The sequence below is a fragment of the Hemicordylus capensis genome, chromosome 5 (genome assembly GCF_027244095.1).
Source record: "Hemicordylus capensis ecotype Gifberg chromosome 5, rHemCap1.1.pri, whole genome shotgun sequence".
NCBI lineage: Eukaryota > Metazoa > Chordata > Lepidosauria > Squamata > Cordylidae > Hemicordylus > Hemicordylus capensis.
The window spans coordinates 146,829,403-146,853,156 of record NC_069661.1 but is presented as its reverse complement, the minus strand read 5'-3'; the positions used below and the strand labels follow the sequence as shown (position 1 = coordinate 146,853,156).

General features: G+C 43.7%; 1 long non-coding RNA gene across 1 annotated transcript; it reads right to left on the bottom strand.

Moving 5' to 3' along the window:
* Nucleotides 1-9,315: 9,315 nt before the first annotated feature.
* LOC128328369 (uncharacterized) lies at nucleotides 9,316-23,133 on the bottom strand. Its single transcript, XR_008309170.1, has 5 exons — nucleotides 23,070-23,133; nucleotides 18,223-18,379; nucleotides 14,717-14,838; nucleotides 14,113-14,175; nucleotides 9,316-9,777 (listed from the first exon to the last, which is right to left on the bottom strand). It is a non-coding gene; the product is annotated as an uncharacterized LOC128328369 (long non-coding RNA).
* Between the last annotated feature and the right edge of the window lie 621 nt (nucleotides 23,134-23,754).

Sequence of the window (23,754 nt, the reverse complement as noted above, 5' to 3'; positions counted from 1 at the left end):
CTGTGCAGGGGGAGACTTCTAGCCATTGTTGCCTTATTTTAGTCTATGCCACCACAATTCTGGTTACTGAAATCAAACCTTTGGACTAGGTGTAAACCATCTTGTCTGAAATGGTAGCTCCCAGCTATAACAACAAAAATAGTACCACTAATATAAAACAGAACTTTCTATGCTAGTCTTGGCTTTGTGTTGACTTTCGCATTGGTTTAAAATGATGGAGAGAATTTCATTGCAAGCCCAGCCAAAGGAATCAGGAATAAATGCCCAGCATTATATATGAATTGCCATCTCTGACTGAGCTTATAGGCTGCATTCGCACATCATGTGAACCCACAGTTAAACAGGCAGAGGTTGGAACTCCTTTACGTCCAAATGAGTACAACCACAGTTTTGTGGCAAAAGTGACCTGCGCTCTGCCTTGCCAAACTTCAGTTTGAACCTCTGGTTTGTAGTGAGTTTCGCCGCCGTAACCTGATGTTTTTTGGTGGCAGTGCTACATCTGAACGCAGACAGCGCCATAACTGTGGTTTTGATCACTTTCTGGAACCATAATAGATCCACCCAAGATTGTGCTCACTCTTCACCCCACCATCCCCTTCTGCCTGAGCATCCACATGACTAGGGCTCTGGGTAAAAGTGCATGCTCTTTAACCCAGGAAAATGTCTGGGGTAAATTCCCGGGTGACCTGGTATGGCAGCACAGGAGCACGTCACACAGGCAGCCCTACCCGGTGGGGCTGCTTGTTTGAACAGCCTCATTGTCTTCCATTCAGTAGACTTTCTAAATCAATGTTTGAGAAGGGCACAATCTGATTTCCAATTTTATATCACAATGGAGGAAAATCTCTCAATTCTGTTGAAAATATTTGGAAACCATGGAATGAACAAATAGGAACAGTTGGTGAATTGGAATGGCACACTGATCACAGTGTAACCACTTTCAGTTTGCATCAGTGTATCCCAAATCAGCCTGTTGACTCTACAGATTACAATGGCACTTACAACAATGAAGGACTTCTATAGCTATTATGGAAGCCACCAGAAAGCTGAAAAATACTTTTACCTGGCAGTAGCTCAACATAGGGCACATAAAACATCTCCATGTGGTTCAAATCTATCATTGAGAGTCTTTATGCCAGCATTATGCATTTCTAGAGGAGTTGGAACTGGCATAGACGTTCTCCATGTGGCATCAACCCATCAATCAGCATATGAAGGAGCTTTGAGCATTAGGGCTCCTGCATAGAGCCTCTTCCATGGGAAATGATGTCTTGGTCATTTCAACATGAGAGCCTTAATTAGCTGTCTTTATGCTATAAAATGATGTCCTTAACAGACAGCTGTATGGGTGATAAGTAATACATCACCTATGTGGCCTGCCTGATCTTTTGTCATGGTCTAGGGGATCCCTAAGAGGAGAGTGTGGTCCACATTAAGACCATCACTCAGGAGTTTCCATTATCTTTACTGACCACTAATCATGTATTCGATTTTTTACTGACTACTAATAACTGATTAACAGTTTGTCCAAACTTGGGTTGAGGAGAATGTTGCCATTCACTATCATCATTTTTAAAGGGCTGCATTTTAAAGAAGGAAACACCTACCTACACTGAAACAGTGATGCACTGCTACCCGGCATACTTTTCTAATGTGTACCATACTTGTATAAAATACTATGTGATCTGAAACATTAAAATGTCAACATGTATCTAGATGCACTCATGCTAGATTAAAATTTAAAATGATGGAATAAAACGTTAAAGCTATTTCTGATCCAACAGCTTTAGAGGCATAATATGTGGTTGGGGCGGGGGGAGATTTAACTGCCTTGCCTATTACCAGTTGACATTTTCATGCTTTAGAATGAGATGATATATGGATGCATTCTGACAAGTGATATATGTCAAGTTCTAATGTTAAGAGGATCTAGAAAAGGAAAGGAAAGAATAAAAGAGTATTAAAAACCTACAATTATCTTCATAAGATTAGAAATATGTCTAAAGGGCATCATCCATAGCTTTTGACCTGTCAAGTCTCACAGCTTTCTATTTTGTGCCCCATGCTTTGTACATGAAACCATTGGGCAGAGGCATTTGGAAGTATGGGCTGAGTAGTTACGAATATACTGATGACACCCAGTTCTATCTCTGATCTTCAGTGAAATGAAAAAATGGAAATCCTGTTAACATCTTTGCATTTGTGCAACAAGTTGGCATGAAACCTCTTCCCCATAAGTTTTGCCAAAAATCTTTATGCTAAACTGTATCTTCCAACATTCTTGTGACTTTGCATAGCTACATAGCCATCTTGCACAAACACAACCTTTTTGTTGTGCAAGTGCATTGTTTGGATGTTGGCACTCCCTTGAACCCTTTCAGGGAACAGTGGGGTGCAAAGGTAAAACAGTAATAATAAACAAAAACCAAAAACTGCTCAAGCTACATCTAGAAGGAAGCGCTGATAGAGAAATATAGATTGATCAGAAGCCTTTAGCACTTGATCTTAGCCAAGGGCAGGAGCAACAAAGGAAGGAATATTGGGGCAGGCCCGCACTGAGTTTTAAGCTTTTATAAGTGGACACAATAGATGCAAAACTCCCACAAAATCATCAACTTGAGGTAGCATTGTTTTACATATCAAGGAACAAAGCTCAGCTTTGGCTGGAAAGAGCACAAGATATTCATCCTACCAACCTAAATTGCTTATTGTATTTGCTCTGAAGGAAAAGAACCACCACATCAAAGTCTTTGTGACTCTCAAATAAGGTATTAACAGCATATTCGCCAAGTGCAGTTCTATAGGCTTCCTATGGGTCTAACTCCACCCGGGTCTTAACTGCAACTCACCACCTCACTTTGAGTACATGCTGCCAAACCACCAAGACTTTGGTCTGGTATTCATTCTCTATTTTGTCTGTCTGAAAAGTGTCAGCTAATGTGGGATGAAGGCCAGACAGAAGAAATGGCTGCCAACATACTTCCAACCGTGTGGTTTCCCCAGACTTACTCTGATACCTTGGTTCAACTTCCCATTTGGGGGGCCTCTAATGTAGACTGTGCATATTACTTAGGGCAAAACAAGATGTGATGGGGTAAGCCACATGGAAAGTGCAGGATGAGAAGGTCCAATATTTACATCAAAAGGGAGATATTGATGACAGGAGCTGAGATTTCCTTCTCCCCAATCTTACTGTCTATTCTCCATTACCCTGGCATTTTTTTCTTAGCCTAGCTCTGATACCAGAATTAAGTTGGGCTGGTAGAAAAGTGTCTCAACTAGGGGAGTGGGGTGTGTGTGTGGGGGGGGGAGTGTTCAGCTCCATTACCTGCACAGCCATCTTAAATAAGCTGCCACCTCCCACTTTATACATGAAAAGGGCAGACAAGTGCATAAACAAATATGAATCTCCTTGTTATGTTTAGTTGGGCCCTGAAAGTAGTTTTCTTGGTTTTAGCTTATTAACTTCCTCCTTTTTTTTTAACCATGCTATGTAAAGAGGACTACCTCTTATTTCCCTCCTTGGTGCCATCTATGCAGTGATGTTTGTCCTATCTGCCCTTTTGAATGTGATTGGTGACAAGGCTGGGAATAACAATGAACTTTTGAAACCTGAAAAAAGGTGTAGATGGTAGTTGTGGTTGGCAGTCTAAGACCAAGACAGGAATAGGCCCCCTCTTCCTTAAATGCATTCAGATCTATTTATGGCAAAGGTTTCTATTCATAATGCAAAAGAAAATGAAACATTCATGTTACTGTTTTACATCAAAAACCAAAGCACTTAAAGCAGCCTTTAGGGTATTTCCATCACAAATTTGAACATTTTAGGAATAAACATCTTTTCTGAATCTGGATCAGATTTTAACTTTCACATCAGTTGTTACACTTTTATTGTTTTCAGAATGAATGTTGCTCATGATTACCCACAAAAGCTTCAAGTTGTGTAGACTGAAATCAATATATCTTAGGTCTGATAAAACATTTGAAATGTATAGATGCCATAGGACTCTTTGGAGATTTAAAATATGAATGTCCATATAAACTATTTTTGGCAAAGAAGGCATTGGGATGCAGAGTATATGCCAAAGTTTCCTCAACATTTTCAGCTATTTGACTAAGGTGTAATTTATTACTGGCATTCACAACACCACTCCTACAAGGATTTCCAGATCTTTTACAAGCATAACAATTCCACTTTCCAACAGCTCTGAGAAGTAAACAAGGTTTAATGCAGGACCAGGGATAGACTTTGACTTATTTAAGTGCACCAATCACCTTGCTGCCCAACAGAGTCCCTGAGCTGACAGATCTGGTTGCGAAGTAGGCATTGGAGTTGCCCAGGTTGTTGGTGGTAGGGGACTTCAATGTTTATTTTGGGACTGGGTTGTCAGGAGTGGCTTAGTAGTTCATAGTGGTCATGATGACTATGGGCCTATCCGAATTAGTCTCTGGACCGACGCATGATGCTGGTCACATGTCTTTTGCTCTGCTCAGAGTAGTGTTCCATCATCTCCCTATGGTCATGGTCGGATGACCATCTCGTTAAGATAGGGCTTACAAGCACAATGCACTTCTGCAGGGGTGAAGGACCTATTAGGCTGGTCCGCCTGAGAAGGTTTCTGGATTCAATAGGATTCCAAGAACCCTTGGAAAGGTTTAGAGTTGACTCTGCTAGTGATTCTGTTGATGCTCTGGTGCAAACATGGAATAATGAACCCACTAGAGCAGTAGACACAATCGCTCCTAAGCATCCTTTCTGACCGGCTTCAAAATTAGCCCCATGGTATTTGGAAGAACTATGGGAGCTGAAGCAGCAAGGTAGATGGCTAGAGCACAAGTGTAGGAAGACTTGGCACAAATCTGACATCAAAACACAGAGCACACGAAGATCTATGCTCTGGCAGTGCGGGTGGCAAAGAAGCAGTTCTTTTCTGCCCACATTGCTCCTGCAAGTTCATGTCCAGTGGAGTTGTCTGTGGTTGTGAGGGGGCTAGTATGTGCCCCCTCACCTTTGAATCTGAACTTGGAATCTTCAGTCACTCACTGTGACATTTTCAATGACTTTTATGCAGATAAAAGCTCTGGTATTTGGGCTGAACTGTATTCCACAGTTACTACAGAGTCGACAGTGGGGGTGTAACTCCTCTTACAGGATTAGATTGGATCACTTACAGCTTGTTACTCCTGAGGATGTGGACAAACTGCTTTGGACTATATGCCCTACAACCTGTTCTCTTGACCCTTGTCTAACTTGGCTTATTTTATCTGGTAATCATATTATCAGAGAGTGTCTTGTAAATATTATAAGTGCTTCTCTGAGGAAGAGCAGGATGTCTCCTTGTCCTAAGGAGGCTATTATTAGACCTTATTTGAAGAAACCTGCATTGGATCTCTCAGCTAACTAATTAGCCAATCCCTCCCTCCATGCATATTGGAAGGGATGGAGAGCATATTATAGTGTTCTATATTTATCTACTGAAAACTAAATAATTGGAGATTATATACCTACTGACTGACATGTTCTGCAGGCTTACAAGGATGGAGCAAGAGCTCCATCTTTGCAAGAATCTAACAAACTAACTGCATGTGAGGTTTGCCTTGCAGCTGCAATGCACAAAGAAGGGAAGGGGCAGCACTCATAGACATACTCCTGGATACAAAAAGGGCTTCAGGAAGGGGAGAGATGCAAAACTTAATTCCCCTTCCCTGCTATTTGCACCTGAAAGAAAACCTTGCACACAGTTGAGTTTTTTAGATTTCCGTGAGCATGGAGATCTTGTTCCACCCTTGCTCCACCCTTGCTCGATGCTGTGGAGTATGTCAGCCATTGTTCTTTATTTCCAACTGAAAAATAAGGACAGTAACACTTTTATTTAGGGTCATTTAGCAGTTAGGGTTCTTTCCGATATTAACTTTTCCAGTGAGTATGCTGAATATGCAAAAAGAAAGAAGCAGCCCATGAAAGGAAAGGAACAGAGTGATAATGTCTTGGAAGCAGGACAGTCAATACATTCTCTTAGTTTAAAATGCCATTTGTGCATTTTGTAGAGTGACTATTTGGATGAACTGTAACCCCCACCTCCATTTGATAAAGAAGGGGATCCAGGAAGACATTGGGATGTTTGCTGAAAGAAGTTAGGATGGGTGCACTCTCAGTGCATCAGCCTTTTAATTGCATGAGCCAAAAAAGTATCTTCTGATGTGTAGTGTAGCATAAAGGACTCCTCTTGTTTGAAAATAAGATTAACACTGGAGCCTGTATTCTTTCATTTAAATCTTGATTAATTATCTAATTAGCATTTTAAAATTATGTTGCCTAATTGTAAAAATAACTTTGACCCAAGCAGACGTGAAGGCCTTACAGCTTCTAAATTAAAACAAAGTACATTTGCTCATTAATGTTTAATAAATGCATCGGTAATCAAAACCACTCATTTGTCACTAAATCTTTATTACCAGAAACAAAACTTGACCTCTTTTAATTATATTATTCCCGGTTTAGATAGATAGATACAAACCAGCAAACTTGATCTTCAGCCATTTTTTCTCCTATTCCTCAGTGGCTCCAAACCTAAACAGATCTTTCAGTCCTTGGTATTTATTTTCAAAAGGATTAGCCAAAGTGTGTGTGTGTGTGTGTGTGTTTTTGAACCAATTCAGAAACTACTGTCTGGCCGACCTACTCCCATAGGATTAGAAATGTGCACATCATTTTCCCCCCTTCTGGCATGCTGGGACGCAGACTTCTAGTCATGTTGGGAGGTGGTTTGTCAGAACTGTTCCACAACATATGATTCAAATGCTACTTTAAAGTAGTACAGGTGGACCTCATCCATGGGGGTTCCATTCCTGCATATTACCACGGATAATGAAACCACGAATAATGAGTTGTTGAGTCTTCAGGGCATAGGTTCCCAGATATGAGAATGCAGGGGTTAGGTTCCCATACTAAACACACACACACACACCAAAATGGCCCAAATAAAGTGTCGTACTGTCTCCTGGTGTCCAGTAGGGGTATGCATGAAACCAGCTGGCCTGGTTCATTTCAAATCTGAATCCAAACTGGACCGGGCCAGTTCAGTTTTGCCCCCATTGAACACCCCCCCCCCCAGTTTGGTTTTTTTGGGGGGTGGATTCACAGACATTTTTTAAAAAGCACTTAACACCCACTGGGGAGCTTCTCTGAGGCTGTTGGGGTGTGTATGTCAGCAAAGGTTACCCTCCCTGCCCTGGCCTCCCTTATGCCACAAATTGCCCATTGTGGACCTCACCCCCATCACCGCAGCTATTTTGGAGGCCGCTGTGATGGGGGTGAGGCCCAGAATGGGCCAAAGAACACTGGAATTGGGTAATTTGTAGCAGAAAGGAGGCTGGCAGCGGGAGGGAGGACCTCTATGGACCCCCAGTGGCCTCAGAGAAGGCTTACCCAGAAGGGGTAAGTGCAATTAAAAAAAACACCTTGATCGCGAACACACACTCCTTCCCCGAACAGCCAGGGCCGGGGTTTCAGTCCAGGGTCGAACTGAACCAGAGTGGTTTGGTTAGACCCCACACTGTCAAATGGAACCCATTCGATGTCAAACCAGTTTGACATCGAACAGGTTTGCACATCCCTAGTGTACAGCAATGCCCCCAATTTTTTTTAAAAAAAAAAATTACTGAAGTGAACCACAAAATGGCTCCCACAGACAAAATCTCCATTTTGTCTGTGGGAAATTACCTCTGTGAAAATTACCTCTGTGAAAATTACCTCTGTGGTCACTTCTGGCCCTCTACAAACAGCGGATAAAGAGGGTTTAACCCTTTCATATCTATGGACAGTGAAACCAGGTGTCAATTAGACACCCATGAATATGCGAAACTGTGGAGATAGAATCTTATAAAGATGTTCTCCTGTAGTCAAATTATACATGGAGAAGTGGTTCAGATGAACTACTCCAATATGGGAATAGGCAGTGGGCGGGCGATGGGATATATGCTCATGGCACACTCAGGTTGCTCAGGAAATGGGGTCTGTTGAATTATATTATTCAATCGAGATTGTGTGCATCAGTGTCTCAACTGGTTCTCTTTGGTTCAAGCATTTGGGGTTTCAGGAGGTAGGTGGGCTCTCAGTAATAGCCCCTGCCTGCTGCATCTAGTACCTGGCTACAGAACCCTTTCTTATATAGTGCCATAGTTACTGCTGAATAATATCATACATCTGGTCTAAATCTTCATATAACTCTAGAGGTACCATGCTGTGTCATGAGACACAACAGCTCTCATTTTTCAGTATAATACCTCTACTCCAAATGAAGTACAGTATATTTTACTAGTAGTTTGAGTCTCTTCTCCACAGCTTAGTGCATCTGAGCCATTTTGGGGGAGCCCCTCTATCATTCTGGGAAACCGTTCCCGTTGTTTTTCATTATGTTTTGTAAAGGAAAAACTTGACAGGTTGACTAGAAAATGAGGTTTGTGGAATCTCTTCTGGATGTGAGAATAGTGTCTAGTATATTATGTGTGTATCAGGTTGGCATTTCAGGATGTTCCACTCAGTCACCAGGTGACAAGCTTGAACCATGCTGGATCGTAGTGAAGGATTGGGTCTTGGTGAAGAAGATCTTGGTGAAGAAGACAGGTAGGAACCAGGGACCCTTGACAGTGAGATGTAGTATTTTTTGTGAACTATGGCTGCTGTGGCCAATGCAATGCCACCAGGATTACTGAGCTATGACAAGACAAATTTTGCATAGTAGGTGGCTGAAGAGTGGTACTGGAGAGAAGGCATACAGTAGAACTGTGGGCCATGGGGAGGATAGAACATCCACTGCCTCTGCTTTCTCACAGGGGAATCAGGAGAAGAACCTGGTCACCTTTGTGTTGACTGGTGATGCAAAGAGGTCCACCTGAGGATAGCCCAAGGCTTGGGTCAGTAGTTGGAACATATGAGTGTTGAGGCTCTATTCAGCCAGGTGCATCTCTTTCCTGCTGGGGTCAAGTGAGACTCCACCCAGTGGGAAAATAAATTTGCTTCTTGATGAAGAGATCTGCCCCACCTCCCCGGCAATTCACGTGTGCCTTGGTTGTGACATCATTCATTCAAACTAACACATGTTGGTTCAGGAAGAGAGGCTAGAATACTTGGAGTGCTAGGCAGATGGCTCTGAGCTCCAGTCAACTGATACTGTGAGCTCACAGAGGGCATTTGTGCATGTGCGGTGGCAGCCAAAATGGCTGCCGTTCGCCTTTACAGAGGCCCGAAAGGGCCAAAAAGATTACATTTACCCAGCCGCGGTGGTGATGAGGGAGGCCGGTGGGGGGAGAGGGAACCCTCGTGGACTCCACCCCCCGTGGCTACAGCAAGCCCCCCGAAGAGGCTACAGGTAGTTACTTTTCATTTAAATTTTTTAAAAAGTTTGTGGACCTGCCGGACTGGACCGGCAGTTTGGTTCCGGTCTGGACAGAACTCGGGTGTGTTTGTGTGTGTTTTGGTTCGATCACGAAACCCCTGAACCCTCAGACCCAATCATCGGACTGCGGACCGCCGGACCAGTTCTGCACATCCCTAGTGAAAATCCTTGGCACTGAGGATAGTCCAAATGGAAAGGCCTTGTCTTGATAATACAGGCCTGCATATCTGAAGCGGAGGAGACAGTGACTCAGTGGATGAACCTGGACATGGTGATCACCATGCTTTGGTGAGGTCTCCTCGGGGGATGGAATGATGAGGTCTGCTTTCCCTTCAGCAGAAGTATATTTTGGATCCTCTTGGGCATCTGGGCCATAGGGCTGAGAGATAGGAGAAAGGAGAAAAGAGGAAGGGTTAGGGTGTTGTTGTAGTAACAAAGATGAATGGATAGTGGAAAAGGTATAGAAAAATAAGAATATATATACACAAAGGTAAGAGAGAGAAAAGATAAAGTTTGGCTAAGAGAAAGAAAAGTCTGTCTCTGGAGCAGAATGGAGAACTGGGTGGGATTCTCCTTCCCAGGCTACTAAATGTCTCTTAATTTGCATAGTCCTGCCTCCTGGAGCATGTGGGAAGGATAACCCACATGAGATGTCTCCATCCAGCAACAGAGAAAAGGACATTGACTTTTGAGGTTTATTGTCCTGAACATGTGGGAAGGTGAAAATATCTGTGGAAATAAAGGGACAGGTTTCATACATCCCTAGTAGCAAACAGGGAAAGGTTAAGACTTTACAAAGGCCAAATGAGACTTAGACATTGTCCATCCTGACTCCTCAACTGACCATTAAGCCATGCACAAAAGTTGGAGATCTCTCTCTCTCTCTCTCTCTCTCTCTCTCTCTCTCTCTCTCTCTCTCTCACACACACACACACACACACACACACACACACACACACACACACACACAGAGATTTTACATAATGGCAAGGCCATGACAAGTGATTGGAAAGAGGTGGGGAATTTTAAAATAGAGCATAGACCAAACCTAACAGTACCGTAGCAACATCCCAGGCTAAAGCACACCAGATATAACAAAGCTGTACTGGTGATTAATGGCTACAAAAACTGGAAGAGAATTAATGGCTTCAAAGACTAGAGAAGACAAGAAAAACATTAAAAGGTTTAATTATCAGAGTGAGGGGGGGGCAGGACATGGGTGCAGGACATGGATCTTTTAAGTACCTAGCAATGCCCCTGTTCAAGATGGAGCTGCCTCCCTCTCAAAGATACTCCCCTCAAAAGGAATAGAAACTCTAATGTATGTGCAGGTACATTAACAACATTTTAAACATATACTCTCCAAAATGAAAATACAAAGTTTCTTTGAATTCCCTGGATGGAATTATAAACTCATTCATAAAATGTTCAATAAATATCAGAAAATAGAGACTGTCCCTGGTCAAGAAAGATCCTTGAAGTGTATATAATTCTAACCTACCATAGCACTTTGCTATGCCTAGATTTATAAAATGAGGTCAGTAAAATATTTAAAGGAAACTAAAGTGAAAGTTGAGGAATGAAGCAAAGGACCATTGAAACACATGAGCAAAAGCTGAGAGGAGCTGATGTCAGCCAACCTTTTCCCAGCACCATGTTTTTAAAGAATGGTGGGGAGAATGGGACATTGGTTTAAATTATTAAACACATACATACACACCCCAATAATGATTTGGGGTGAGAGTGAGAAGAGTTCTGTTAAATCAGAGATCACACTTATTTTTTAATTTCCTGCTTGAACTGTCTGTTATCTGTTCCCCATTTTCTGCAGAAACAAGCAAGAGACATTCCCATTTTCACCAAACAATCCTAAGGCCAGGAAATTTAGGACCAACAAAAATGAAGTTTTGAACATCATTTCTCCCTCCCTGAACATTTGAAGTTAGTCAAAATTGCTTCCGGGTGAATTTCCATATCAGATCTAATCTGAACTGAACGTAGCAATGACTGAAAGGAAATTGGAACTGGAAATATGGCTCTTTACTGAGACACTGTGATCGGCAATCAGCTAAATTGTGGTGTAACAAGTAACAAAGCTTTGGATATGCTCAAAGTTACCAAGGCTGTACTATTTTAAAAACCATTTGGGAAGAAGGCAATTACTATCTTGCCCTGGTTATGGGCCTCCCTCAGGCATTTCCAAATTGCCTTTAAATGCATTAGCATCCCATCATAATAGAGTTACCAGTGAAATGTTGCTTAAAGCATAATTCAGGGCAAAATTCAAGCATGTGCAGAATGCCCAAGGAAGCTGGAAAACAAGGGAATATGTTCCCCATATTTGCTAGTTCCCTTGAACACTATTGGGCATGTTCACCACAGTCCCTAGGGCCTCAAATCCTAAGCCCTACCACAAAGGCTCCCAGAATCCTCCCAGCAATCCTTTCTCTTCCCCTGAACCAGGGAAGGGAACCGCAAAGTTAATATTTAGCCCTGTTGCACCACCAATGATATCATCAGGAGCATGACAGAGCCTAGAGGCCTGACCAATTAGGAATGGATCCAACTGAAAAACTGTTTCATTTGGGATGACTTTCACATTTCTTCCACTTAAAGCAGGCTTATTCTGAATTGAACTGGGGGAGCACATATCTCTAATGCACATGATAGAAAAGATGTAGGGATATTCACCCATTCCACAGTATTGGGCTGCTCGCCACCCAACTGGGCAGCGCGGCCAATTTGCGGCAGCCCCTTTGGAGAAGCACAAGGCTTCGGAGGCCCTGATTGGCCACCCGGCCCATGTGGGGGCAGAGCTTTGGCCACTTGGGCTTGCTCCGACACCAGCAACTCAGTTCGCTCTGTTCAGGCACCCGCCCTCCCTCCCTGAAGTACAGTCTAGGTTTGTGCTGGTCGCCACTTGGGGCCGGGCAGGAATTTTTTGGGTGCTCACCTGATTGGCTCCTGGTGTGCATCCTTTTTCGCCTGCTCTGGACTGTACTGACATTTGCTAGATAGTTGAGATTTAATCTAATGGTCACAATTGGACAGATTCAATGCGGTCAGGAATGACATTTGAGGCCGCTGAGCACCTTCAGGTAAGTGTTTGGCTACAGGTCAGATGGTAACTCTCTAGAGGCTGCGCAGCTCAGGGAGATCTGCTCTGGATGATCTGCTCGGTCAGGCTAAGATCCTGGGAATCGCTGCACAGCTACTGGGGGTTGCTGCTGTGGCTGAGGCCTGGCGTTAGGCCGGCTAGGACAGGCAGCCCCTGCTCTAGAGCAACGGGGCTGCTTCAAGCTGAGGTGTGTCGCCCGATGCCATAGGCCAGGCATGTCCTGCTGGAGCGTGCCTTGGGATACTGCACTGGTTGGGGTGGTGAGCCAATTCCTGCTTTTAAAAAGTTAATAAGAAGTTAAATAAAATTGTGGCCCTTGTTTATACCCACAAACAAGGGCAATGGGGTGCTGGGGCAATGCATGTGCAACCTAGAAATACAGTATACACAGATGATTGGACTGTGCATGTTATGTTCAACACACATATAGCTGTACACTCAACTGATACCCTACTTTTGAAGGGTCTGTTCTTTGGGTTCACTTTAAAAATGAATGCATTCACACAAAAACATGCACACGTGTATGGAGACATATATACATGTACAAGGTTATATGTGAATATTCCTTTAAAAAATTATAGCTATTGAGCCTTTTCTCATGATCCATGAGAAGGGCTTGAAGGGGCGAGGGGAGAAAAACTCAAAAAGCTTACCTGCCCCGCAGACAATCATCTTCTTGTTCCTAGGCGGCCAGATTGGCCTCCCAGATGATTACTGGTTTCTGCCAGTAGCTTGGAGGGCTGGGCTGCTGGGACGCATCACCCTGCATCTTCCTGCCCCTGGAATTCCCATAATGCACCATGCGAGTACACAGTGCATTATGGCAATTCCACCTCCCCGATGCCAGCCAGGAGCCCCGCAGTCTGCCAGCCCCAGCTGAGGCTGGCAATCAGTAAAATGGGGTTGCCAATCAATAAAACGGGCTTGTTCTCCTAATCCCATTTAAGAGGGTGGCTCCAGAGGTGGGTTTGCTTCCGAGGTGTCACTAGTATCAGGCATGATCCCGGCAGTACACACATGCAGGCAAAACAAGGCTGGGCTTCCTTAGCCCGGTTTTGCCTGCACATGTGAATAACGTCTTTGTGTAATAGTCTTAAAACTCTATCACACCCAGCTACATTATCCGGTGATAAACATGCTGTGAATTAGCCTTTGCATGTGTATTACCTGCAAATTAATTAGAGAAAATCATAAGGAAGGATGTGGTCCATCAGGGTGCTGAACCTAAATTGACTTAAATAGGAACTGAACCATCTGAGTACAACATTGCAGCTTGCGGCTGTTATCTTGTACATGATTGTTTGGGATAAACCCCATTCAAAATAATGAGATTTGCTTCCAAGTAAACATAATAGGATCAGTCGGCACATTTCCTTCATATGTAAAACACAGGCAACAATTCTGAAATTGTTGCTTACAAGTAGCTGCACTGACTCCAGTTCAATTTCCTGTAAATTGTTTCAGGAAGTAAATATGCTTTGAAGACAGGCCTGGCTATAAACATTCATTAGGAGAGGAATATCCTTAAAAACAAAACAGTTTATTTTACAATCAACTGGATTGGTTCCTGTAAGTAGATACTCTGAAATTACTCACTTTCAAAGGTGACTTGCTTTCAAAGGTGATTAACCAGAATGCTAGATGATCGTTCTATACAATCTAGAAAACCAAATATTTGGAAAAGGAAGAAGTCAACAAGTAGCTTGCAGGCCATCTCATGTTATTTGAAAGTCTATCCTGAGCCTGATCTCAGACATTAGATCTGCTTTCTTCATCAAACCATTCTTTCCCAGCATCCATGTATATCCAATAAAATTTGGGGCACTTGCCTTGGCCACTCCCATGGTTATATGGTATGTAGAAAGGTCTACACAGGGTATACAATAAATTGACATCCACACTATGTCTCTTGTGTTCTCCCAAGTCTGAACAGCAGCACCAGAAAAGGGGCAATAGGAACTTGCTGGAGTGGAGGAGAAGTGATAGACTCCAGACCAGAGGACGTTCCCTTAAAACCTCTCTGCTCTCCAGGCAGATAAGCAAAGATGGGAGAGATAGTCTGGAGGTATATAACGGAAGGTGGTGTGAGCACTACTTTGGTGCATGTGTACTGGATGTATTTAAAACCTCAACCCCCTCTGGCCCTTGCCAGAGCAAGTTGCTCACTGGGAGCTATCCAAGGTGCTGCAAATCCACCTACCTTGCCTTGCAGGTTTCTGATCTTGGGAGCTCTCCAGGACTGCACAGAACCCTGGTGTCCTAAAAATGGCCATTTGGGGAATTTGTGTACATCTCTCTGTGTGTAGCACTTTGTGTCCAAGACTAATGTGAAAAACATAGCAAAAATTTCAGTTTAAGTCTATCAAAAAATGGGAATTGTTTTTCAGTGATAATGAAATTGAAACCACATTTTGATTCACATTTAAGACATTTCAAGTGGGTACAATGGATATGTGTGGTGAAGACAGGGATGGGAGGCTTTACCACTGACCTACCCCCACTCACTAAAATTATCTGTATAGAATCTTTGTTCATACAACTGTAAACACAGAGAAGTCCCTATGAACAGTTTTATAAATGCTTGCTATTCAGGGTGGAGTCCGCAGTCATAATACACCTCCTCATAATGTCATAGTACCCACTTAGAATGTTTGAAAAGAGCTCTCATACGGAGACAATACAGCTTTGAACATAATTAGGTGGTAGCACTGGTAGATTCCTTATGATAAACAGACTGCAGGAAGCTTGAAGTGATTCAGGATAGGCCAATTTTCTATCTGCAAGGAAATCTGAGGAAACCTCTTTTTTCCCCAGTCACTTCCCTGGAGTATTTTATTTCCATGATATTTTCCCCCTTGTGAAGCAAATGCCCCAATAGACTTCTGGCCACAATAACTGCACAGTAATACCATCCTTGAATTTCACATGTGCAAGAGAACAAATAAGCCATTGAGCCTTTGCTCTAACAGCCATTGAGTTGTTTTATAACTCTTGAATTGGATGACTTGCTTCTCCTTCCTTCCTTCCTTCCTTCCTTCCTTCCTTCCTTCCTTCCATTCTGTTTTGTATTTTCTGTGTAAGACTTGTTGTTCCACTCATGGTCCAATGTGAGTTAAATATTCCTGATCATACCGTGAACACTTTGCTGGCCTCCTCCCACGAGTCAATATTTCTGGATGCATTTCAATAAAGCAGATGGTGAAGAGATTTCTGGCTAAGATAGCCCTATTATACTGCAGCCATGTGCAATACGGATGTGCATGGAACCAGTTCAGCACTCCTTTGCTAGAGTTTGAAATTCTGGAGTTCAACAGTCCAGTTCGAAAGTCCAGAATTTGAGCCAGTTCGGAGGGATGGGGGTCACTTTAAGGAACACGGAAAGAGCTTCCTACCTGCCAATCCCTGACCCGTCACTCTCGCCCCCCGCCGGCGCTCTCCTAAATCGTGTAGGCATGGGGCTTGAGCATTCATGCTTGCAGCCCCATTCAGCATCACCACACCCATGGCTGACGAGTGTGTGCATTGGACATGCAAGCAGGAATGCTGCAGCCCCGCGCCCATGCTGTTTAGGAGAGCACTGGTGGGGTAGAAGTGGCCAGGCAGTGATGGGTAGGCAGGAAGCATCTTCCCTGTCCCTTAAAGTGACCCCCCACCCTTCTGGGAGCGCATGGACTGGTTCTATGCACATCCCTAATGTGCAACACTCCAAGGTTATGCACACAACCATTTTCTGTGGCTGGGGAGGGAACGGGACAGGGGAAGGCAGGATCGAGCTTAGTTCTCCCCAGATTATTTTGGCTGATGTGTAGGATGAGTTGCTCATGCACCCACATGATCTGTGTTGCTCCTGGCAGCGTGGACCTCTGGAGGCCAAGTAAATGAGTTCCAGCCTTCAGGAATTCCTAAATGCACCACACAAGTAGTGTGGTGCATTTAGGAATTCCCTCATCAGTTGGGCACTCTAGGTGCCTGACTCTGTGTCTGCTTGGGCTGAGAGTAGTCCGAGCAAACACACAACCCTGAACCTTGGGTAAATTCCTGGGCTTACGGGGGAGGCAGTGTTGGGATCAGCCTCGAACTCAGCACTTCACACACAGTGGCAGATTTTAGCAGAGGCAGAATAGCCATTTGCCTGTGGTGGCAAAACTTGCCACTCCTCAAATTTTGCCACCCCTCTCTGGGAGCGATGGGAAAGCCCCCCTTTTTTCTCCTTAAAAACCACCACTGTGTGCGGTGGGATAAGTTAAGCAAAGGCCTTATCCCAGAGAAGAGAGCTGGTCTTGTGGTAGCAAGCATGACTTGTCCCCTTAGTGAAGCAGGGTCTACCCTGGTTGCATATGAATGGGAGACTAGAAGTGTGAGCACTGTAAGATATTCCCCTCAGGGGATGGAGCCACTCTGGGAACATGGGAACATAGGAAACTGCCATATACTGAGTCAGACCATTGGTCTATCTAGCTCAGTATTGTCTTCACAAACTGGCAGCAGCTTCTCCAAGGTTGGAGGCAGGAATCTCTCTCAGCCCTATTTTGGAGAAGCCAGGGAGGGAACTTGAAACTTTCTGCTCTTCCCAGAGCAGCTTCATCGCGGTTTCTAGTTCCCTCCCTGGCTTCACCAATTTAAGGCTGAGAGAGATTCCTGCCTGCAGCCTTGGAGAAGCTGCTGCCAGACTGTGAAGATAATACTGAATTAGATAGACCAGTGGTCTGATTCAGTATATCGCAGCTTTCCATGTTCCTAAGGCCACACAGCAGTGGCAGTGGGGATGGTGGTAGTGGGCCCAGGGGAAAATTCCCCCTTTTAGCAATGCCACAGTGTGGGCGGCGTGGGCAGCGAGGGAGAACTCCTTCCCTCTCCCCTCCTCCTTCCCAAATAACTGCACACCCCGTCTGCTGTCCGTTATGGGCCTTCCCATAAATTACTATTACTATTACTACTAATCCTGTAAGTTACTATTACTAAAATTACTATTCTGCAGTAATATTTCCTTTTGCACCTGTGGGTATTTATTGTATTATCCACAACAAATGAGGATTATCTGAGCTAGAATTTTGGTGAATTTTTGTGGTTTGAATTTTCAAGTTTGAATTTGGGTTTGAATGTTTATAAACAGTTTTGTGGGAGGGAAGGCAGCAAAATATTTACAATGTCAAGAGACTGTAATCCTTATTGTAATAGTAATGTATCATTTGTAGTTACTCCTTTAAGCTAAGAGTTACCCAAATGCCTGCATTTTTATATTAGGTCTGAAGCTGGACCTTGTAGATTAAATTTGCCTTGTTGATGCCTCCTCTTCCTCCCCCACAAAAGATCTTCTACCATGGACAAAATTTCCCTTGGGTCCTCTAAATTTAGTAAAATATAATCACAAGGCTTTTTGCAGCTCTCTGTGCTTGCTCTGCTTGGCTAGTTATACCGATTGCCTCCTAACTAAGCGAAGTAGAAGCTTCCCTAAGGAATAAACTAAAAGGAAGTCCAAAGCAAATAGAAGATTGCTATGAATAAGACTGCAAGAGACAGCAAATTTAGAAAGATATACCTAAACTGAGAAGAGAAAGAGGAAATTTTAATCCAGCTAAGGAAAGGAAAAGGTTCAATCTTTTGGTATGTCACAATACATTTCAGAACTGTATAAATTTAGAAGCAAACTAGACATTATCTTAAGGCTATAATTAGCACTGATGGGCTTGTTTTAAAAAACAGTACCTGCCACGGGCTTGATATAATTGGGCCTAAAACCTTTGGCCTCTCCATGATTCAGATCTGGTTTGGGCCCCTGTGGGTGCTGTTTGGGAAGGGGAGAAAAGCTCCCATTGGTCCCTTTCTCACCAACATGGTCCTCATCTGTATTGGGTCTTCATGGCTGAGATATTAAAAAGAAAAATTAAGACTGTTTGCACTAATGGCAGATTCTACCTAACACTTGTTTAGCGGTCTATAAAAAGGTAATGATAAAGTAGGAACCTCTGTTTTTAAGAACATAAGAACAGCTCTGCTGGATCAGGTCCAGGGCCTGTCTCGTCCAGCATCCTGTCTCACACAGTGGCCCACCAGATGCCTCTAGGAAGCCCACAGTCAAGAGGTGAGGGCATGCCCTCTCTCCTGTTGTTGCTCCCCTGCAACTGGTATTCAATTAGAGGCATCCTGCCTTTGAGGCTTGAGGTGGCATATAGCCACCAAACCTGTAGCCATTGATAGACCTGTCTTCCATGAATTTGTCTAAGCCCCTTTGAAAGCCAGCCAAGTTAGTGGCCATAACCACATCTCATGGCAGAGAATTCCATAGATTAATTATGTGCTGTGTGAAAAATTACTTCCTTTTGAGGGCCTAAAATTTCCCAACCTTCAGCTTCATGGGATGATCTCTGGTTCTAGTGTTGTGAGAAAGGGAGAAAAAAAAAGTCTCTGTCCACTCTGTCTACCCCATGCATAATTTTATATAACTCAATTATGTCTTCCCATAATCACCTCTTTTCCGGACTAGAGAGCCCCAGATACTGTAGCCTTGCCTCATAAAGAAGGTGCTCCAGGCCCCTAATCATCTTCCCCTCTTCTGCATCTTTTCCAGTTCTACAATATCCTTTTTAAGATATGGTTACCAGAACTGTATGCAATACTCCAAATCTGGCAGCATGATAGATTTATTAAGGGCATTATAATACTAGCATTCTTATTTTCAATCCCCTTCCTAATGATCCCTAGCATGGATCCCTAATGATCTCTAGCATTGGCAATTTCACATTTAAGCTCCTTCAGTGTCATGCCCCCGTCCTCAGATAGCAAAGAGGAAGGGGAAGCTGGCAGTCTACAAGCAGCTGCAGGGCAACCTGAAGGCAGAGCCCAGCTGTCAGCCCACAGCACCTGAGGCAGGTCCAGTCAAAGCTTCAGGACAACTGGGACCATCAGATGTAGCAGAGACAGGGAATGGAGAGCATAACTGTGAGGCACCTTTGTATCCTTGTGAGAGGAGACTGATTAGATGCAGACAACAGGTGGAAGAACTCAGGAGAAGCAGACACCTGCTTTACAATCCAGATAAATCCTGAATCTGTGTCAGGTGGCCAAAGGCAGAGAACAATTAAGTCCGGCTATAAATCAAGCCTGAAGGCTGCAGCTAGATGCTGGAAGCAACAGCTCTTTTTGAGTCTGCTATTGCTGAGCCACTGACTCAGAGGAAACCCCAGCTTCATGTTGGTCTCTAGAGACCCAGGATTTTCTTGCTGTTACCATGCTACCTGACTGAGTCCTGATAGCTGCCCTAGCTGCAATGCTTCCCCCAGGAACACCTTGCATTCCTTTTGCTCTGGAACTATGCTGTCTGGTGAGCGGACTGAGTTTGTGGGGGAGACTGAACCTGATACTGTAGTAAAGTATCCTTGTGTTTTCTTTGCAGATCAGGGAGAACTTCCAGGAGCTGCCTGCAACCTTGACAGTGACCTTGACTTGGACACCAGATGGACAGGCTCCTGATATTCAGAACTCTTGAGTGGATGCCATCTGGCCCTGGTGATCTGTTAATTTTTTAGTTTCTCAAGATAGCTAAGAACAACTTCTCTTGTTGCCTCAAACTGGCCTAGTTCTTCAGTCTCCAAGCCTGAAAAGTTCAGTTCCAATGAGGGTATATGGTTAGTGTCCTTCACCATGAAGACAGATGCAGAAAACCCATTCAGTTTCTCTGCAACCTCCTTAATAATCTCTTTCACACACTCATCATCAAAGGGTCCAACTGCCTCCCCGGCAGGTTTTCTGCTGCTGATATATTTAAAGAAGTTTTTGTTATTGCCCTTGACATTTCTAGTTATGTGCTCCTCAAACTCTCTTTTTTCATCTCTTATTGACTCCTTGCATTTCTTTTGCCAGAGTTTATGTTCCTTTCTGTTCTCTTTATTTGGGCAGGACTTCCATTTCCTAAAGGAAGCCTTCTTCCCTGACTCTATTTGTTAGGCATGCTGGCATTCTGCTGAACTTGGTGGTACCTTTCCTCCTTCTTGGTATATATTCTGAGCATCTATTATTGTGGTTTTAAATATGTTCCATGCTTTCTGGATGTGATTGGACCCTCCTGACTTTCCCTTTCAGCTTCCTTTTTACCAGTTCCCTCACTTGTGAGAAGTTTCCTCTTCTGAAGTCCAGCACATCAGTGTTAGACTTCCTTGGCAATGCTCCACTCAGATATAAGTGGAACTAGATCATACTATGGTCACTGCTCCCCAATGACATTTCGCACCTGGTTCTGGGCACCACTCAGGATTAAGTCTAAGGTTGCCATCTCTCAGGTTGGTTCCACAACTAACTTTTCTAAGGCACAGTCATTTAGCATGTCTAGAAATTTGGCCTCTTCACCTATTATTACTGCGCGCTCTCTCTTTGACGCCTCTCTGATTTGCTTCTCCAGCTCCAGGTCATTCTTGGTGTTTTGATTCAGAGGGCGATAGCATATCCCTAATAACACATTTCCTTTCAGTCCTTGTATTGTCACCCATAATGATTCTGTGGAGGACTCTAGTCCTCCTAGGTTTTCTAGTTTGTTGGATTCTATCCCTTCTTTAATATACAGTGCTACTCCAGCCCGATCCTTGCTTTCTTGTCCCTTCTGAAGCATTTATATCCAGGAATAACAGTGTCCCACTGGTTCTCACTGTTCCACCAGGTTCCTGTTATGCCAACTACTGTATATCTATGTTTTCATTAGTAACCAAGCACTCCAGCACTCACCTATCTTGGCTTGGAGACTTCTGGCATTGGTACATAGGCACCTATACACCGATTCTCTTATCCAGTGTTGGCATGTGCTATCTCCCTTGACATCATTTGACCTTTTTAACCAGCTGTCATGTGTTTCCTTCTGCTCTACTCCTGATTCCACTCTGTCCCCTTCTGGTTTATCTGAAAAGTTTGCACACTTACACCTTAGGGGATCTTTCTTGATGAACCAGGTACCACCCAGTTCCTGTTGGTGATCTCCCCAGGCATCATTTTAAAAACTGTTCTGTGACCCTTTCTATTTTAAGCACTAGCAGTCTGGTTCCATCTTGGTTCAAGTGGAGCCTGTCCCTTATGTACAGACTTTGTTTGCCCCCAAATGTATCCCATTGCCTAACAAATCTAAACCCCTCCTCCCAGTATCACCATCTCATCCATGCATTGAGACCCCTCAACTCTGCCTGTCTCGCTGGTCCTGAGCATGGCTTTACATAGTTTGCAATATATATATATATATATATATATATATATATATATATATATATAACACAACATATTTTAAATACAGATATTAACAAAAATGAAAAGAATTTAGAAGTGATACTTTAAAAGTATATCTATACTTAAATTATTTAAAATAAAATAGATGGGAAAGAAAATCAATGACACAACTCCAAACAGAGCCTTTAAAAGTCCCCCAAAGTAATTACTAGACTACAAATCAGATGGGGGAATATCAGTCTACCCATCCACATTGCAGTCATCTGTGGCATACTGACAGCCTAGAAGGTGGTGGGAGATGCCAACTTACTTCCAGTTTGCAAACTGGGAACTTTTTCTGGCAGTTCAGATGAATATATACTTCTTACTTGTAACAGGAGAACAGGAAATTGACTAGTTAAGAGCTCTGGGTTTTTTACAGCAATTTTCAGTAAATGCTATAATTCTTATCATTTATCATCAAATAAATAACTGGGAAAGCCTGACAGCCAATCTACATAAAGGCACAAAAGACAGCCCTTCTGGCATTGTACTATTCCTGAATTTAGACAGGTAAATCATCTTGTTATAGGATCTTTAACCTCACATTTAAAACATATCTATCCTGGTTCACAGAATACCAGCTTAACAAGGAGAAGACTATGAGACAACTTCTCATTGTTCTTATGATAGCTGTTCATGCCATGGAGGTTTATATTAGAAAGGACTTAACCTCACTTGTGCATTTCATAGTAACATGTACCAAATGGGTAACACCATACCTCTTTTCAACAAAAATTTTCTCCAAGTGGCTTACGTAGAAAAATAAAAAAAAGATGGTCCCCTGTCCCAGAAGGACTCAAAGAGGCTGTTCTCACGAGCAGCCAAGACCAGGCTAGGGCAGCCAAACCTGGGCTTGGTTGTTCGTGAGAACTGCTGGTAGTAGCCCCAGGGCTCCTGGTGGTGCCTCGGTGGCAAACCCACCTAGGGAACCCACCACTTAAATGAGTTGAAGGGAGGGAGCTCTCCCTTGAGCCTGTTTACCTGACTCTGTGCAGTGCCAGCTGCTTTCAGCCAGCGCTCCAACACTGACAGGCTCCCACCCATCGCTAGGGGGTCCCGACAAAGCACTGTGCACTGGTGCAGTGGTGCACTGTGGAATTCCCGGGGGCCTGGGACAACGTATCCTGACCCCCGTGCCTCCACCAGGGGCAGCAGCCGAGCGTCTGAGCTGTGTGCCCAGCAACATTCTGGTGATTGTCTGTGAGGAATGTAAGGTTATGCATTCATCCTCCCTGCCTGCCCTCTCACCCTCCAAAATGGTCATGTGAATGGGCCCCAAAATCTAAATAGAAACACAAGCTACATACCAGCAAAAACCACTGGAGGGATGCTGTGCTGGATTTGGACAGGGACAGCTGTTATCTCTCTGCTAAATAGAAGAGAAACACCTCTTTAAAAGGAGGCTCTTTGCTCAGTTAGCAAGGGTCATATAAAATGATCTCTGTAATACAGTAACTTGCCCAAGGCTTCATCAATGGGCAGGGTTTCGTGCCCAAATCTTGGCATATCCACATCAGACTATCTCCGGTACCTCCTTCCTCAAAGATTGGAAAGGGGGATAAGACTAAAACGTTGATTTCTTTCCAATATTATTTTAGAGTCTGATCTAGTTTTTTTATTATTATATATCTTCTTGTTACAATGGATAGCAATCAAATCCCTCAGCAGTTCCCCAGAATTTGAGCAGTACATAACAGCCACCAAATTGTGGCAAAACATCACTTCAGATGTAATGGAAGCAGGAGCAAGGCTTGCCTTTTAACTTTAGTACTAGGGAATCTCCATTACACCGGTGGATGTGCACAAAACCAGTCTGCCCAGTTTGGTTCAAATATGAATGAGATTCGAACTGAACCAGGCATATTCGGTCCAGGCACCCTGAACAGGAGCCTGGCTTGGTTTGATTTAAAACTGGTTCAGGCCAGTTTGCAGGTACCAGGGCCTTCCCCCCCTTAAAAAACTGTTACTCACCACCACTGGGCCCTTGGGGGG